Below are 19,227 nucleotides of genomic sequence, written 5' to 3' on the forward strand. Positions count from 1 at the left end.
TGCCCTATTCAGACTCTAAAAGAACAGTGTTGCTTCAGAGGTAAATTAGGAGATAACCAGGCCTCTCCACGTGTTAGAAGTGCTTAACTATATCCCAAGCATTTCAAGAACAGTGAACATCCTCTGTACATTCTTATCTGGCCCACAATAAGGTTCAAGTTGTTCAAATTCCAGGGCATTTGTAGGAGAAATAGGACCCAGCATTCACACCAGTTACACCAGTCAAACAGTCTTGAAGCACATTTCTTTTGCTTGTAGTCAAAAAGAAGAATGACTACTTGAAACAAGCCTTTTATTCATCTTTTCCTCCATTCTGATTCACAGGAAGGCTGCAACACAACTTCCCTATCCTGCTCTCCATTCATACCAGAAGGATGAGTCAGAGAGTGAATCTTACATTATGCCTTATTACTTTAATTGCTCTGCAATTACAACTCCATTTATTCTTGTACCTGTACCTAAGCCTTCAATACAGGACATTTTAAACAGTTGGTTGTCAACAAGGTTACTTTGAGCTAATAAATCAATATTAACGGTGAATTTGTTAACAATGCATTTGTTATTCAAAACCACAGACCTCTGAAACTGTACAAGATCTCAAAGAAACAATGCTTGGTTTTGCAGAGCATTTCTTACCCAGAGAAATCAGCCTCCCTGTTTCACTGCCCACCATAAGACCCACATTGCATGTTAGCAGTAAACGAGTCAGCTACAGACTGATTGGAGGGTGCTACATTAGGGCTCTTCTTCAACAGAGCTGTGAGTAGCACTACTCCACAGCATGGTTCTGCTCTGGGCTACCTCCTCCTGGAAGCAGGGTACTGGCAACCATGTTCACCGACCAAATGCTTTCTCTGCAGGCTTTCAGCACGCTGCTTCAGATCAGGCTGCTAGTTTTTAAGAGCTTTACTAGTAAATTTCTGAATATCCTTCCTGATTGAGCTGTTTAATGGATAACTCAAAGTCGATTTATTTTTTCATAAGTAGACAAACAGTAAAAGACATGTGCACAAGGTCATCTTGCCTTGCTGCAAAGCCTAACAAGGATATCAGATAAGGCCTCACCCCAAGTCCTGTAATGTCAGTGGGAGTATTTCCACTGGTTGAACTTTAATACTGAATGGAGATTTGGGATCAACCACACAGTTACAAAGCTCTAATTGGCAATGCTCACCGGACCTAAAACTGTGACTCTGCATTTGAAATTTCTACATCCACACACCAGCTATCAGAATCACTCAGCCTCTTAAGACGCTTGTGGTTAAAGAAAACTAATTAGTTTCCTATGAGCTGTTTTCCTAATTCCAGAATCTTTGTCTTTAACTGTGGAGCAATGGTATCTAAGCGAACTGCTATCTGAAGGCAGTATTGTTTTACCAATCTTCTTTTACGTCTTAAAGAATTTCCTAAAGAAAACAAACTTGAACAATGATCTCAGCATTTATATAGTCCTGAACTTCAACTGCAGTAATTGTGTTGCTGTGAGCTATGACAACTTTCCCATGGGGGAGAAATGACCTGGTAATGCAAGAATAGCAAAGTCAAAAGTAAGGTAAGCTGGGGGAGGGAAAGGATTTCCCCCTAGGATGAGATAAATATAATTTCACACGGCAGTGTATATCTCTCTTAAGCCTCAGGTGGTTTTAAGTTAATGAGATTAGTTCCAGCAGGCAGTGAAATCCCAGGATATAGGATTTAATATTTTAGCAGTTTTCACTTCATCCAGCAAGTACAGTGTAGTCAATCTTTGTGTCATTTTGTTATTGTCCTGGTTTGGGTCTCATTTTCAGATTCAAGCCTGGCTAAGGCAACCCGTAACTTTGGCTTGAAAGCTTAAGCATTATGTAAAGAATGTGCTTAAATATTTAAAAAGGCAGAGAAAGGAAGCAGACATCATCTGGAGGAAAGGATTTTTCCATTCTTAAACTTTTCATAAGTACTTGTATAGAATGTAATTTGATTCTTCACTAACTTCTGATTTTTATTTAGTAATACATTTAACCCTTAACACAAACAATACAGTAACTAACATTGCGATGTTAAAATTTAGTCCCCAAAGAGATGGCCACTTGCAGATTAGGACAAATGAGTAGTTCAGTATGACTTAAGTGCTGAATGACCACTGCACAGCTCAGCACAACCAATACTAGCTGTCTCAAGTGTTAGCATCAGTCATTAGACAGAGCTGTTATGCAGAAGCCTTCCCAAAGCCAACATACAGGGAAAAAAAAACCCTCATGTAACACTTAGTGATTTCCATGCACTAAGAATTCTTCCGTGGCCAGTCATATTTCAGCTCACAATTGCTGTACATTAGCAACTAATAGTTTAAGCAGTATCAGTTGTTTCACACTTTGGACAATATTTTTAGCTGTGATTTTAAGCAAAAGAACCAATTTTTGTGATAACATTACAAATATAAAGAAAACAAAGATCTGGTGTTGACAACATGCTTGATAGCTCCTTCCTATCCCATACAGCACTGACCACAGCTCTTTCTTGTCTCTGGCAAAACAAAATGTGAAGAAAAGCCCGGCACACAGATATGATGACCACGTAAGTTACAGGCTTCTCTCCAAGACAGACTGATTAAACTACAAATCTAGACAGCATACAAAGAAATTATTTTTATCAGGGAAATTTAACCTCAAAATACAGAATGCAATCTACTCAAAAGGCTTCCTAGATTCACAGGAAAACACTGCATTTATTTTAGTTTTACTTTACTAACTTTATTTTAATACAGGCAGATCACACTCATCCATCACTGTTTTAACTTCTGTTGCTTTGGCTTTTAAAGTTGCATCCAACTTCTCATTCTGTGCCAAACCACCTCCCCACTATCTTCGTTCTTCATCTCCCATAGATATGTTCTTACTATTTGAGCTTCATATTAACCAAGGGTCTTTAGTTACACTCGGAGAAGTTCAGTCACCTTTGTCAGAGGAGTGGGAGTGTTTTGTCATTCTGTGATGGGGCGAACAGAGACAAAAGCACCGTAACAGGCAACTGCAAAATGCTATGAGATCTATTTCTGTGTTCGATGGAAGTATTGGGCTGAAACCTCACCTGGGACAAAGCTGTATAGTTCAACAGAAGAAAGGCAATAACAGCACACGAATCTGAGGACACAGAGGCCAACACCTAACCACAAGTGGATTTCTGACAATTCAGACTTTATAGCCATTTTACTCTGTTTTGCTGAATAAACAACAGAACAGTCTGTACCCCTCACTTCTGGTCTGGCTGTAACTTGGAGAAAATTAGTTGCATAATTATGTGAATGCATTTTAGCATCGCTTGCATGTTGCATTCTCCTGTCATGCTATTTAAATATTTGCTTACCTGAGAAGTAAATGCATTTGCTCTTAAGCCCAGTAAGTACTTCCAGATCAGCACAGAGCAAAGCATGCTATTTTCAATTAAATATATCATGCAAATAAAATTCCCCAGAAATACCAAAGTGAAGCACTAGGGTAACTTATGGAAGTACTACAATTATAAGTGTAGTCAGAATGCATTATGCTCTTTGTTGACAAAGGATTATTTATTCTGGGAACTCCTTTCGCACATTTTAATAATGGGCACACAAGGTTCAAAAAGGAAGCCTATTTTCAAGTAGTTATTAATCTCTCCCATCATTTACCTTTATCAGTCTTTGAAAATAACAGACCTATCAGAAAAATATCTATAGAAGTATGATTGCAGGGTGAGTTAGCTTGGAACATTCTCAAAAGAAACTTATTTTTTGTTTTGCTTTAAGTTTTTATGCAAGTTTTGAGCCCATAAGGGTCAATGAAAGCAAACAATCTGAATCCCTCACATAATTTCAAATCAAGAACCCTCATACAAATGTACTTGCCATAATAGATAGGGCTTTATAATTGAATAGTTCCACAATATTCTAGAAGACTTCTACAGGAAAACTATGCAGCTTTGTGACTGTATTCTAAAATGTTAATGTGTTAAGTGATCTTAAGCTACTCCCACTAGTCTTAAAAAAAAAAAGCCCAAATACTTGCTTTAACCTTACTTCTTTTCCTTTTACCTTGGTCAAGTCCATTTTACCACATGCAATTTCATTGCTAAGTGAATCACTGCCCAAAAGTTCCCTTGTAGAGCCTATTAGTATTTGGCTGAAGACAGCACAGTAGCATTAAGAACTGCAATCTGATAAACAGCATGAATATGAGAGCACGTATACTTGTGCAGAAATGCTACATGCAGACATACTTGCCTGGATAAATAGAAAGCAGTCTTCATGCAAATAGAGAAAAAAAATTGCATAGTTCAGCTAAGGGACATGCTCATGTTCTCTGCACAAAAATATAACCCAATTGCTGCCTTGTCTAGCTCGGGACAGAACTTGCCCTGTCAGAACATAAATAGTCCAAGGAAGAAAAATAACATGGTAGAAAAATACTGAATCTGAAGTCTTAGTCTTTCAAACCTTTGCTCTTAAGTCCAGAGGGCTGCCTGCCACAGCAGCCTGGCCTCATCAGTGGGGATTTGGCTTCCTCCTGCTGCAGAAACACAGCAGATGGACACGATGCCTTGGATGGATACGTGTTTGGGAGGGGAGAGAACTGCTGATGTATACAGAAGCATAAGGCTGATGTATATGAACAGACAGGCTACAGAGTTTGAGGAAGTGTGGAAACTAAGATACAATTTCATGATGAAAATTGGATAATGAAATGGACAGAAGTCGTCAAGAGAATTTTTACTTTCCTTTGCATTTATTAAAATGAGTATTGACTGATATATTCACAGTTTCATCTCAGTGAGCATTAGATTAGGGCTCTTGGACTAACTCAATATGATGCATTGCCTGACAGCTAGAAAAACTAAACAGCTCAAGCTGCAATCTTGTCAGATCTCAAAAGCCAGAGGACAAGAGTGATCCGATGGGAAGCTTCTAGAGGAAGCTGGGAATTGCAGTTGGGAATTCAAAATCCTGCTGAACAAATGCCCAGTACGGTTGGTTCTAGAGGCTGAGACTTATACCCAGACTTCTGACCACTGTGATCATTAAAGATTGCCAGTGAAAGCTTTTGCAAGCTAAGCCGCTTGTTCTTGAAAAGCACTCCAGTGACAATTTGGCATCTCAACACAGAATCACATGCTCACTCATACATGAGTAAAAGTGAATGTTTATTAGTATTTTACAGACAGACAAGACCTCTATGGTAAGAGAACAGGGCAAATACAAATAGGATGCTCTGGCAGCCTTCAAGCAAGAAATGCCCTTCACTTTCCATAACAAACACTCTCTGTACTCTTGTTGGTACAAGAGCTTTTTCAGTAGCAAACAAGATTTCTGAACCACCAGATCAAAGTCCCCACTTAGAACCCCAGAATCATAAAATGGCTTAGGTTGGAAGTGACCTCAAGGATCAAACTCCAACCCCCTCCCCCTCACCCCACCATAGGCAGGGCCACCAACCTCCCCATTAATACCAGACCAGGCTGCCTAGGGCCCCATCCAACCTGGCCTTGAACACCTCCAGGGACAGGGCATCCACAACCTCTCCGGGCAGCTGTTCCAGCACCTCACCACTCTCATAGTAAAGAGCTACTCACTATGTTCAGCATGCCAGGTTATTTTATATCCTTCATGAAAAGGCCACAGAACCACATAAAACACAAGCACAGATGGCTTCCATTTGCACAGCCCTTCAGACCACAGGCCTAAAGCAGAAGATTCCACGAACCAATAATATATTCTATTTGATGAAGAATGGTCTACTTTTAAATATGTGAAAACATATCACAGCTTTGCAAATGTTGTAGCAAGGTTCACTACACAATGTTTGGATGACTGTGTAGATTGCACTGGAGGAAGCTAAGTGCTGCTACAGGTCACTAATGATTTTTACACTTTGGATTCCACTAAAGTGCTTGGGTTATTTCACATGACTCTGCTTATAGGATGTCTTGCACATTTGTTTGCGATAGGCTCACATCTTTACAAAATGTAGAAAACATACAACAATCTCTTTACAACTACTAAAATCATCGCAGGCGCACTGGCAAGAACCTACTGCAGATAAAGTGCTGCCAAGCTTTTCCTTTTTCATTTTTTTAAAAAATTTCTCTTACTTTCAATCCCCTAGTCAACTGCACTCCACTGTGAGTTTTCATGTTACATTGACTTTATCGCTGCCATAAAGAATAGCATAGACTTTCCACTTCACTACAATGGAAATTATTTCCATGCCTAGTCTTAAGCAAATAAGCAGGGAATATGATTTACTTTTGATTTGAAAAGATTGATAACCTTGAATTCTAAACTATACCTGACATTTCCCTGATCTTGACTTACCCTGTGAAATGTATAAAGTCCTCATCTGCAAATTACTAAGAATAATCAGCTGTAAGATGTGACCTTGGATAAAGCAACGTTAAATTGGCCAGCAATTTTTTCTGAGGTATCACTGTTATTAACTTGCAATTTTTTCATTTCAGTCTGCCACTGGTGCTTGGCAGGTTATAATTTTTCATTTTCTCACTTGGCTGATGCTCACTCAAGTAGAGATTATGGAGATAGTGGTGAAGAATTTTTACAAAGAGATTTCTCCCCTTTCACTCCATTGTATCAGGACAAAAATACAAGTAGTGGTTACGAGATGGGTTACCTTCTAAGTATAAAAGCATTACTTTTAAGAAAAGATCCCTTCAGTGCTCCAAGAATAGTTCTTGTCTTAGAACTTATGAGATCTCCAATGTGCTAACAGACGGCTGTACATCATTATGCCAAGTGGGAATGAGTTAATACGGTCTCATTGAGCCTCTATTTTACAAATACTTTACAATCAAAATTATAGTTGTAGTAAATCAGTCATTTCTCTTAAACTAGGACTTCTGTTGTTTGTTTTTTTGCTGTTGCTTTTTTTTAAATGCTATTGATCACTACCTATATTCTAAAGGAAAGTACTCCCTAGATATGACAAACTGTGTTTGGCTCCTAATTATCTTCCTAATTTAACAGCCTTTCTCATTATCAAAACATGTTTTCTATTACTACTATTCGAGTTAGAGCTTACGCTAGAAGAAGCACTGTGGGGGATAAGCTGAATAATCATAGAATGGCCTGGGTTGGAAGAGACCTCAAGAATTAGGGCCCCATGCAACCTGGCCTTTAACACCTCCAGGGACAGGGCATACACAACCTCTCTGGCAACCTGCACCAGCACTTCAACACCCTCTCCGTGAAAAACTTCCCCTGACAGCTAAGCTAAAGGAAAAAGGTTTAGATTAAAACCATTTGCTCTTGTTCTATCACTATCTACTCCGGTAAAAAGTTGATTTCCCTTATGTCCATAAACTCCCTTTAAAAATTAGAAGGTCCAATGACATCTCCCTGCAGCCTTCTCTTCTCTGGACTAAACGAGCCCAGCTCCTTCAGCCTACCTTCACAGGAGATGCACTCCAGCCCTCTGATCATCTCCATGACCCTTCTCCAGACCCTCTCCAGAAGCTTTACATCTTCCCCGAGTTGAGGGCCCCAGATCTGTACACAGTGCACCAGATAGAGTCTCATGAGAGCAGAGTAGAGAGGGACAGTCATAGCCCTCACCCTGCTGGCCAACTCTCTTCTGAAGCAGCTCAGGATACCATTGGCCTCCTGGACTGCAAGCACACACTGCTGGCTTACGTTAAGTTTTTCATCTACCAGGACCCAGAAACACAAGTCACAGTGAAAGGTATCATCATCAACAAGCCATAGTTCATGTAAAGCTGAAGACGCTCTGATATTGCTACTGCCAGTTACAGACCAGAGGTTATTAACACTGTCTGACAAAAGATAACATTGCCTCCATAATTATCCACTTTCAGCCTTCATATTCGAACTATGATATTCAGAACAAACAAGCATAAGCTCTTGCTATAGCTGACGTGACAAGACAAAGAAATAAGGTTACATTTATTTTTACTAATATTCATAATATAAATATTAATAAACAAAAAGCAACTAACCTGCATTAGTCAAGACTGTATCAGTTGAACAGCAATACAAAGCAGTTTCTGCACACATTTCTTTCCACCAAATTAATTCTCTTCAAGTCATCAAATTTGCAGCAGGCCTGACCTCAAGTCCAGTGAAGTCTCAAAACAGACATCTTGGATGAGAATAGGCATAAGTTACAGATTTGTGGAGCTGCAGCTATTTGGCAATCCCTATTACGCAAGATCTCCTCTTGGTAAAAAAAAAAAAGAAGTGAAACTTGATAGTGCATCTAGAGTTTTAGAAAAAAAAGGCTTGGAATCCTAACAGCCCTTTCGAAAGCTCAAATTCTCATGTACAAATCACAAAAAAAGTATCAAATTGAAATGAGCTATTCATGACTCTTATTTCTGCATAAAATCTACACAAATTCTCACCAGGAATCCAAATCAAAAAGCTACTTCTGAAGGAAGGAATGCTATAAAAATGCATTCCAACTTCCCGTGCTGGAATTTTTTTTTCTTTTAAACTGAACCTGACCTTTGGTTTCTATGATGCCAATACATTCAAACAGCTTTTTTTTCCTTTTAGTACTCAATATTCTAGCCCAACCTTTACAATTTTCGACTTGTTACAAGACAAAAGCTTCTCACTCCCTCCTTCTGAAATGATATTTAATTGTTAACAAAATCTTGACTAGATCTTCATGCCTAAATAACAGAAAGGCACTAGATTGATAATAAAAATATTTTGAAAGGTTGTCGACTTCAGGTAGATCTCAATTAGTAGCAGGCTATTAATGTTTTTTTTTTTTCCTGCAGTATTAACCAGTAAACCACTGAAAGAATACTAATAAGAAAATAAATTTTCTAACTGTTTATCACATCTGAGCACATAATCCCACAAGTTCTGTACCCCCATCGATCTAGTTTTCCACTGGCACTCTAACATGCTGCAATAGCTAACAAAATAGAGCTGAGAACCCTGAAAATCCTCATTGCTGTACCACAGCAGCAAGAATTCATAAAGTTCTGAAACTAATGACACACATACACTACTGAAGTCATACAGTCAGTGCCTATATGGCTACCAGAAATAAAGGCTTCAAAAAAAGATCTGATTTCAATAAGATAGCCAGAAAATACAGAGACAATATTTACATTTGCTCTTGTAAATTAAGAAATTTCTTAGTGCATACAGAACGTGCCCAGGTAGAATTAATTTAGCTAATAAAGCAGATTGCTATGTCTAGATTTCAATCAGTGAATTAACATTTTTTTTTCCCCCCAGGTCGCTGGTTCCCTTTTGTTTGTAAAGCACCTACCAGGTTTACACTGAGCAAATCAGGATAAGGGTCAGCCTGCACTTCAAGCCAGTCTGTGAGATGCAGCCCATGGCACACTAAGCCAATTTCCTCCAAATTGTTTCGAAGAATATGTATTTTTAATTTTCTTTTTTACTCCCCACTTTTCTCTATAAACCAGTGTAACTTGATGTGAATCCACTGTTTAAATAGGGGTTACTTCAAACAGCAGGTTGTCGTACTTTGCACTGCACAGTGTAATCGAAGAGAAGTTCTTAGATGGAATTTCCCCAAAGCAAAGGATATACATTAAGAGGATTAATATTCCATACAGAGCACTATAATAATAATCTCCAAAGTTTTTCCACAACTTCCAGTTAATTTATTCTAGCACCAATAGTGTAACCACAAGTATTCTAGCAGAATGAAAAAAAGCACATTTCCACTAATATGGCTTTAAGATCTGAGTACTTCGACTGTTTCTCTTTAAATCACATTTATTTCAATTCTGAAAAACCGCATTACTTTGATATATCTTCTACAATGGCACTTTTATGCCTTCTCAGGACATCAGTGATTTTCAGACTTGCGAATTGATACTAAAAATAATTAAGCACTAAAGGTCAAGAAAATTTTTCTCCTCTTTTTTTGGTAGCACTTCTATCTCATCTTTCCAGAAGTGTCATTAATTGCTCCTTTCAACCAAAAGAGAACAAGCGTCTCTGTTAAACATAGACAAAATTGGACCTCAAAACTCAATCACACCAACCATGCATTAGAGAAAAGGCTTAGCTTCTCAGTACATATACAGCTGGAAATGCTATTTAGAATTAAAAACAAGGCTAAACACAAAAACACAGAACTTAGTCTTAGGCATCAGTACCATTTGTGAAAAATATAGTCTTGAAAAAAGATGAAACAGGAGTGCAAGCTTTTCAAATTGCCCCACTCATACCTGAATGACACACCAGATATCAAATCTGCATGGACCACAGAATCACACAATTGCAGGAGTTGAAAGGGATCTCAAGAGATCATTGAGTCCAACTCCCTGCTGATGCAGGTTCCCTACAACAAGTTGCACAGGTTGGCGTCCAGATGGGTCTTGAATAGCTCCGTTGAATGAGTCTCCACAGCATCTCATAACAGCCTGTTCCAGTGCTCCATCACACATAGCATAAACATTAAAAGTATTTTAAGTAAAATGATTTATTATCTGTAGTTTGCAATTCACTTGACCCATTTTTTTCTTCATCTATTGGAAAAGAAGCACTTTTGCGTAAGAAGTAGTTAATAGCTTCCTTACACCTCATCCCACTCTTTAATACAGTCAGTATGTCTTTCAGACACTAACACGGAAAGGCAACTCTATTGAACACTGATCTATTAGCAACAGCCAGACAATAAAACACATTGCAACCTTAGCCTTGTACATACAGCATAGGAGAGAAATACTAATATCCATTTCAAAAGGGAGACCCATTTCAAACTACTTTCACATTATTTTCAAATAACTGTTCGGAACAACACGCCATAAGAAACATACACTTGCTTTAACACATCTCAGATTCCTCTTCCATAGAAATTAAAAGAAATTCTATACATATTTTCTATGACATTTCTGGACCTGTTTTCAAATGCAGAAGCTACAAGACCACATGAAAGTGAAAAGGTCTCATCTAAAATACTTATTTTCAAAGCATTAGAAGTAGCATGGTGTAAGGAAAAATAGAGATTTCTTGATTACTGACTTGTGATTACTACAATAAAATTGTAAAAAACCTGGTAACAGCAGAACTAGAGATGAAGCCATTTTTTTTCTGGAAATACCACATCTTCTCTGATGCCTTGGCAAGCTACTTTGCTATTATTTGTATAAGGGCAAAAAATAAAATCATCTAGCTTGTACCAGACATACCTAGTTTTCAAACAGCAGATACTCATCAAGCATCGTCCAATACATGTGAATAGCAGGTAGGAAAATGATTCAATTTTTATCTAAAGATATCTCTACATTTGTTCTCATTCCATCCTGGGAAAAAAAAATGGATACCTTTGCATACTTCCCAAAGACTAAGAAAGAAGACTGAAAAAGCATTAATTCAGCATGTTGAACATTAGCTCAAATCTCAGCTCTGGGCCAGCACTTCAGCCTGAAAAATAAGATCAGACTTGAAATCCGTGTTTAACACTTACACAATACAAGACTATCTAGGCATCTTTTATTAATTTATATGGTATAGATGTGCAATAATGCAGCACCTCACTACTTAAATTACGAATAGTTCAGAGGTGCCTTTCTGACACCACATAAGTATCTCCTCCTTTTAACCAGCCCCTTCTATTTTCAGCCGATTCACCATACCAGACTCACAGAATGCAGAAGGCAGCACTCAGCATCATAGCTCTCTCCTTTAACAGATCAAGCTGTTGCATCTCTTTTCAGTGTCAATCATTCTCTTGCACTGGTAGCCTCAGACATCTCTGAATATGAGAACCCACCAATATTTTAATGGGATTCCACAATACAGTCCACTATCCTAGCCAGAGGCATAGTACATTTTACTTTTATAAATGATCCCAGAGGTTCCTATTTCCTGCTCATAGGTAGTTCCTTCATACTGTAGATGCCCTGCAATGTTTCCCACAGCAATAGTCAGTAGCAACAGGATGATTACAATATTCTCTAAGTCCCTATTGTAATCCTTTACTTGTTATAGTCATGAAGTGTATATCTACAACAGTATTTTTTACTCCCCTTTAGTTGCTCTTGCAAGTATTAATGCAAGAAATAGTCTCCATGGAAGAGTTCATATGGATTTGTTCCCACTTAAACAGCTCCAAAAGCAAGTTACTTAAAGCAATTCACTGAAAGGAAAATGTGTTTTTAAATGTGCCCAAGTATGGTTTTTCAAAGAAAAAAAAAAACAGTAACAAAGCGACATACACACCACATCAACCAAACTGAACAAAGGAATACTGAAACTAATTTAGACAGCAATACCACATAAATCCCTGTCCTTACTTTCACCCAGCATGATGTTTGTGATTCAGAAATGTAAATCTGTTGGCAGACACTTAAGAAATGCACGTTTAATAATGTGATGCTTTGATGCAGCCCACACTTCCCATCTATGAATTCCTCCAAGACTTAACAGCCAGATTGCCTCTTTCCTCAAAATTAGCATGACTAGGGGCTTTCAAATTTCACATTAAAGGACATATAGGAAAATTAACGAATTTAAGAGGATGGAAAAAAATCATTGGTAAATGTCAGATTTACTCCACACAGAGGCTGTCAAAATGATCATAGAGAACTAATTATGACAGTAGTGGGGATGTATCCAAAGGTGTTGAAGGAGCTGACTACTGTCATCAGGAGACTGCCCTGCCCTTCATCAGCTTTGCAAAGTTGTGGCGGCTGAAGGTCTCAAAGACTCGCTAAAGCATTATATCCATCTTCCAAAAGGGGCAATAATGGAAATCCAGGAAAGATTAGATCATTCAGCCATACCGCAGTCCCATCTCACAATAGCACAACATGCTTTAGGCAGGCAACTCTTATCTGCACTTGGATACAAATCCATGTTACACAAATGCATAGAAATACATAGAAATAAAGCTCCCAAGGACTTAATTCCACACCTACACTGGTGTTAAAAACACACTTGACATCAGGTGTAATATAACCTGGTATAGCTCCAGAAGAGCTAGAAACACTAATTTCCCTTAAACAATCTGGAAGAAAATAGTATCTTCAAAGTTTAAAATTTACTAGAAGCCCCACACACAAACACCATCTGCTCCTTGCAAAAGGTATAACATTTGAAACAACATTTTTTTTCCTCTCTTCCTCTTAAAACATGCTATCATGAAGAGAAAAATTTTATTTATATAAGGAGCCCACAAAATGAAGTTCCATAAAAACAGGAACATATGGCCAAATAATCCTGAATAGCACTTAGCATATTCATTTGTAACATAAGAACCATAATGGTAGATAAATACACCCAAGCCTACTTGGAAATTGCTGATATAAAGGTGGTTTTCTTCAAATATATTTTTTTAAGAATTTCTCACCCATCACCTTACACAGACACTTCTCATTTTGGTTTTGAAGAAGTCAACCCTTCTAAGCCCCAGAAACACCCTACACCAACTGACAGTCAATGGATTAAAAGATTACTTTCTTTCACAGGGTTAAATAAATAAATAAATAAAGGTAATTACAAAGACATCTGTCTTTGTGAAATAAATTTAGGCCACCTCTAACATAGAAGTTACTACAGAGTGGGTAAGTCAGACCCATGCAGAGCCACTTAGAACATAAAATACCAAAATATATACTCAAGATTAGAAATAATATAAAAAATAAAAGCAGGACTGAAGGAAAATATGAATACACATACTACTGGCTGCAATTAGAAAAAACAGCACATGGGCAAACATATCTGCCCTGCATGTGCACTCAAGGAGTATTTTCTGCAAAGTGCTCCTTTTTGTTTTCTCAGCAGTACTTCATACCTCTGTCTTGCACTGGTTTTTATGCCACTAACTACTTTCCACAGCACCGTTTCTTACTAGTAAGTAACAGAGTTTGTTGGCTCAGTCACCTTCAGATTCTCAAAGCTCCTTTCAAACACTGCCCTGCTCTCATCTGTTGCAGTATTACAGCTGGTCTGCATATATGAGTTGGTGAACCAGATCTTGGTCTCCTAGTCAGACTTCTGGCCACTGTTTGAGCATCTTCAGGGTTTTATGCAAAAAGACTAGTCCAACTGAATTATGTGGATTGGCTTGGGTCCTTTTCGTTTATCTTGACAATGCTCTTACTGTGTTGAAAGCTGATTCCTGAGATCTTCTCCCAGAAGCTGCAGTCCATGCAAGACAGAAATCTTATCTGACTTGCACATCAGCTCTTCCTGCCAAACTTCAGCATCAAAAAGAGGTTTTGCTACTCTGATTTAGAATTCTTTTATTTCTCCTTATGCTGTCTAGGACACAACTAAGCCAAAGACCTGAAAGTATCCTCTGCTGAAGGCATGTAAAACTGAGCACACTGAAAACTGCAGAACATTCCTGCCAGTTCATCACTGCAGGAGCTAATGCATTATAATACAGATATTCCTGAATTCTCTGCAGGATCTGCAAGTCCTTCCCTGTAATAATTTCCTCCCCACACACACAGCAGGCTCGTCTGTGATCCAGCCTGCTGTACTCAGCAGCTTTCTAAAGCAGCCAGAGTGCTCTCTTCTATGAGAACAACTCCATGACAGCTTAGTTTTTTTATTTCACGTTTCTTTCAGACTCTGGACTTCAACCATCATTATATCCATTGTACTTTTATGCTTTTAAAGAATCACAGCACCAGGCATGCTCGTGGGAACACTAGCCAACATCCAGGACTGACTAACGCAGAACTGACTGTAATGAGATCTTTCCTTTGCTGAAGGATTTTGTTGCAAACATGATTTAGTGGTGTTCAATCTGGAGTACAGACATCTTAAGCAAGTAGGTCCACTGCCTCCATTTATTTTAGACGTCTTACGTATTGAGCTGATTATTAGCTCTGTTAATTCAAACAGTAACCTGTGTTAATACAGAACTGTATATATGTGTAAATGTATTTAAATACTGATTCATGTATTAAAACATGCAAACATCACTACAGTGATCTGCTCTGAGTTCTCCAGAACACAGTCATAGGCCCCCAGTTAATTTCTATTTAGGTAGATCTTAAAGGAAAAATACCACATTTGATTTAAAATTTCCCATTGATGATTGCCCCACCATGATCTGCAGTAAATTATCTTCATTGCTGAAAATTTATTTCTTACTTCTCCTGCCAGTGCACCTGGCTCATTTCAGCCAATGGATCTTGTTAATACCATCATTTTCTGCTTTATCATAGAACCTCTGTTCACAACGCATGCACTCAAACATCTCAATCAAAGAGAAAGACAAGGAGAGCTTTGATAATATTTAACATACTGAGCTCTTGGAATTTCTCCCTCTGGAACTATTTTCAGCCTTTCTTCGCTCTTGTAGTTCTTCTCTGAATTCTTTGACTTTAACATCCACCTTGAAGTCTGAACACCCAAAACTGACAGAGGATTCTTAGAGCGATCTCATTAATGTCACATACAGAGATGCTGTAGGTTTTCTGCTCAGTCTCATACAGCTTGGTTATTCAGTGTCTCTCAAGATCTCCCATAAATTAATCCTATTTACATGGAAATTAGCAAACTGAGAATCTCAAAAACAAAAGAGAACAATGGAGCAAACCCAACAACCCTGCCAGTTCAACCTCAATTTTGTTCCCCACACGCATATGTATGGATGGCATTTCCCTTTCATTTTCAAGCAGAAACCACAGACTAACGCTGATGGCCGAATCCTGGGGCTTTATGTAAGGGAGGAATGCCGCACTTAGTGGCATAGAGTGCAGAGTTAACCAATCTGAGTTAAAAGCAAAAACCCATCAATAAAGTCAGGATGTTGTCTTCAAACCAAACAGCAAACTAATAACGGTACATTCTCACACTTATCTCTGGCTTCTGTATATATTCTACGCTGCTCGGGTTCTCCAATGACTGCAAGCACATTTATACAAGAAGCCATAACAAACTCAGTTCACAGAACTTCATTTGGTTACTTTTTGACTTCAGGTGTTCAAGTTTGCATTGCTTCTTTCCCTCCAAGACTCCAGCTGACCACCAGATCCTTAATGGACGGTTAACGGTAATAGTGCTCTCCTGCACTCGGCCCGGGCTGTGAGATCCTGAGTGGAGTTTTGCTTTACAGAGACCATATAGGCACAAGACAACAAAAACGACCTCTCCCAGTTCCCTGCCCAGCGCACCAGCCAAGCACGCTCTACTGACATCAGCCAGAGACGCGTATTTGAGGCGCAACAAAGTTTCCAGGACTCCACAGCAGAGCCCTTGGTTTCAACTGGGAAAACATCACAGTTACTGAAAAGAGGATACATAGTTATCTCGCCACAATGGCTATTTCTACGCCCCATTCTAACGGTACTAACAGTCGATCACCTCGGCAATGCAGTTAACGCACATGAAAATAATTAAAGAAAATTAAAGGGAGGAGAACGTATTGGTTTTTCCTGTTAAGTATCATCAGTAAGTTAAAGATAAACATTCAATAACTGCTCTGTATTTCACAACTAGAGCTAACTCCAGATTTCAATGTGATTAATTACTCGTGTCTTCAGGCAAGCGTGGTGACCCTTGATTTACAGAACAGCAAATCCAAGAGGGATCTGCACAGGCATGTGACTCACAGGGATCCCAGTTCTGTGACACTGCACATTCAGAGCCACCCATCAATGAATTCCTCATATTACATTGCATACTCCTGATAAGCAGATGGTACATACATGGATGTTTATATACATATGTGCATAAGCACCAAATAAAACATCATAGTAGGGAAAAAACAGAGTAAGCAGTGATTCTGTGGGGGAAAAAAAAAAAGTATGTTCTACTCACAAAAAAGCTATCTTGGCCAGGCAAAGAACATTTAAAGCAGGAGCTCCACAGCTAAAGAAAAATCTGAACTTCTAGATGATGACTATTTGAACAGATGAACCATAATGAAGATCTACAGAGTGCATTCCCTGGAGGGTTACATGTGCACCACTCTTCGGAAAGAAATTTGTTTATTATGGTAGGGGAAAAAAGCATATACAACACTTTAAAAGGTCTGTTCCCTTCTACTTTGCATTCATGCCGAGAGGTTATTTAAAAAGAGAAAAAAAAAATAATGCTGGTATGTACCACGTGAGGTGACAAGGTAAAATTTTGGCTACGAAGGTTAGCAGAGTGGGAAGTCATACAATATGGCACGCCTACTTGAGAGCTGCTACCATAAAAGCGTGCAGCGTGTGACATTCACATGAACCTTTTTTTTTTTCTTTTTAAAATATGGTCAATTCTGGCAATTTGTACTACTTAACCCCTCTTCCTGCTTCAGATAGCTGCTCTGGACCAACATCCTCAAAGCCAACAAAAGAGCCTCCTATTAACACAAGCGGAAGCGTTGCATCATTATCCAGTAAACCAGCCTGGTTAGTCTCGCTAACATCTTCCACAACATAAGTGGTTCTATAACACTTATACTTTAAGGTTAAGAAATAAAATTCAGAGCTTTAGATAGTGAAACTGCTGAAACTCCAATAAAATCATTTCTGCGGGATTTTTTTTTTTTTAAGAAAAAATACTCTATGCATAGCTCAGCAGATTTAGAAAGAATTACACCTGTAGAAAACTGCAAAAGTTCTGCTACAAAAGACCATTCTTTGGCTTGCTTCAAGTGATTAACTCTCAACTTCACGGTAATTAACATATAGTTCAGACACTTGCTAGGAATGCAGCCCAAGACTAAAAATCAGAAGGCACTCCTTAGGCTTCATTTTGCCATCCTGATGTTAAATGCTGGATTAACTGATGCACCGGGACTCGTATAGAGAGCTCTTTAGATTAAGATTCTAAAAATACATATAGCATTGCTTGATATACAGGATGTTGGCACCGTTAGCATTTCTAATGCTTTCCATATGCTAACCACTGAACAAGTAAATTTGCCTGTAAATGCAAGAACTACGTATCAAGTAATAAATAAGGCAACATGATACAGGCTGTTCATATTAGGATAGAATTAAATTCTTTTTATGTTTCCTGAATATTTTTTGTCTAGATGACTCAGCATTGGAAATTCCCGCTGAAGTCAGCAGGACGGCTCAGCGCTGCTCACGAGTGTCAGATCCATTTTAACTACCATTTTGAGGCCATCCCAAGGCCTCAAAGGCAGACTTACCATGCAGAACCCCTACTGGAACCAAGAGCTCCACGCACACGGAGAAACCAAGGCATGGCAGATAGTGCTGCCGAACCACCAATATCACTATTCTGTACTAGAATCGTTATGGTTGAGAAAGACCTCTAAGATCCCCAGGTCCAACCATCCCCCCACGCCCACGGGCATCAGGGCCGCATCCCCACGGCTCCAAACACCCCCAGGAGCCGCCCACACCACCGCCTGGGCAGCTGTGCCACTGCCCTGCTATCTCTGAGGAGAAATCCCTCCTAATATCTAACCTGACCAAAAGCAACGAAATTACTCATTCACGCCTATGAAATTACTCACTGAGACAACCTAAGCACGGCACTGGGCACAAAACGAAGGACGGGGCAGCACGTTGTGATGCCGTTCATTGTTTTGATGGCTTCCAGAAAGTTTTCAAGCTGTTGCACAGCCCTGGCTCGTTGGTTTCTGGTGTTTACAGCCTCGAGGAGCCAACACACGTTAAATTCCTAACTGGGGCAGAGACCACACTCGCACACCTCATTTCCCCAAGCAGGGAGCACACACTCGCAGGCAGCCCCGCGCAGTGGCAGAGCTGAGTGGAAGCGGCACGAGCGCAACCGTTGGTTCCCGCCGCCCCACAGCGGGGCTCACCTCGGCGCCGCGCGGAGCCCTCCGGGGCAGTTTCTTTACCCAGTTCCGAGCGAGCGTTCCCCGCCACCCTCGCTTTAACAGAGCTGCCTTCCTTCCACTAAAGTTCTCCCGGGGCTGACAGCCGCGCTCCGCAGCCCGACCGCCTTCCGGCGCTGCGGGTGGGGGATGCCGCTCCCGAAGGAGCGGCGACCCGCACGCGCACCCCAGCAGCCCGCCTTCCCCCTCCTCCTCCCGCCGCCGTTACCTGCCCGCCGGCTGCCCCGCCGCCGTACGGCTGCCCCGCGCTGGCCGAGGGAGGTTTTCAGCAGCCGTAAAGCGGGCGGCGCGCTCTCCCAGAGCGGCGCGGCCGAGGCCGAGGAGGGGGCCCGGCCCCGCGGGTGGGTCGGAAGGCGCCCCCCGCCCGGCAGCCGCGGGGTGCGGTGCGAAGCCTGCTGCGGGTGGGAGCGCTGCGGCTCGCTGCTGTGTGGGGCGCCCCTGGGAGCGGGGGTCGGGGCTCAAG

General features: G+C 40.1%; 1 protein-coding gene and 1 long non-coding RNA gene across 11 annotated transcripts in view; one reads left to right on the plus strand and one right to left on the minus strand.

Annotated features, from left to right (window-relative positions):
- Positions 1–19,008, minus strand: part of NAALADL2 (N-acetylated alpha-linked acidic dipeptidase like 2) — a 379,774-nt gene extending 360,766 nt beyond the window's left edge. For 2 of the 10 annotated variants that reach the window (XM_040705739.2, XM_040705733.2), the window contains exon 1: positions 18,973–19,008. The gene's annotated coding sequence lies outside the window, so the exon portion shown is untranslated. Of the gene's footprint in view, positions 1–636; positions 890–7,413; positions 7,437–18,416; positions 18,657–18,728 lie in introns of those variants that run through there. The other 8 variants (XM_040705738.2, XM_040705731.2, XM_040705740.2 and 5 more) reach the window with 5 other exon arrangements.
- Positions 16,013–18,423, plus strand: LOC121111479. Its single transcript, XR_005862181.1, has 3 exons — positions 16,013–16,390; positions 17,244–17,337; positions 17,967–18,423. It is a non-coding gene; the product is annotated as an uncharacterized LOC121111479 (long non-coding RNA).
- Positions 19,009–19,227: the final 219 nt, after the last annotated feature.

This window comes from Gallus gallus, chromosome 9 (assembly GCF_016699485.2).
Source record: "Gallus gallus isolate bGalGal1 chromosome 9, bGalGal1.mat.broiler.GRCg7b, whole genome shotgun sequence".
Taxonomy (NCBI): domain Eukaryota; kingdom Metazoa; phylum Chordata; class Aves; order Galliformes; family Phasianidae; genus Gallus; species Gallus gallus.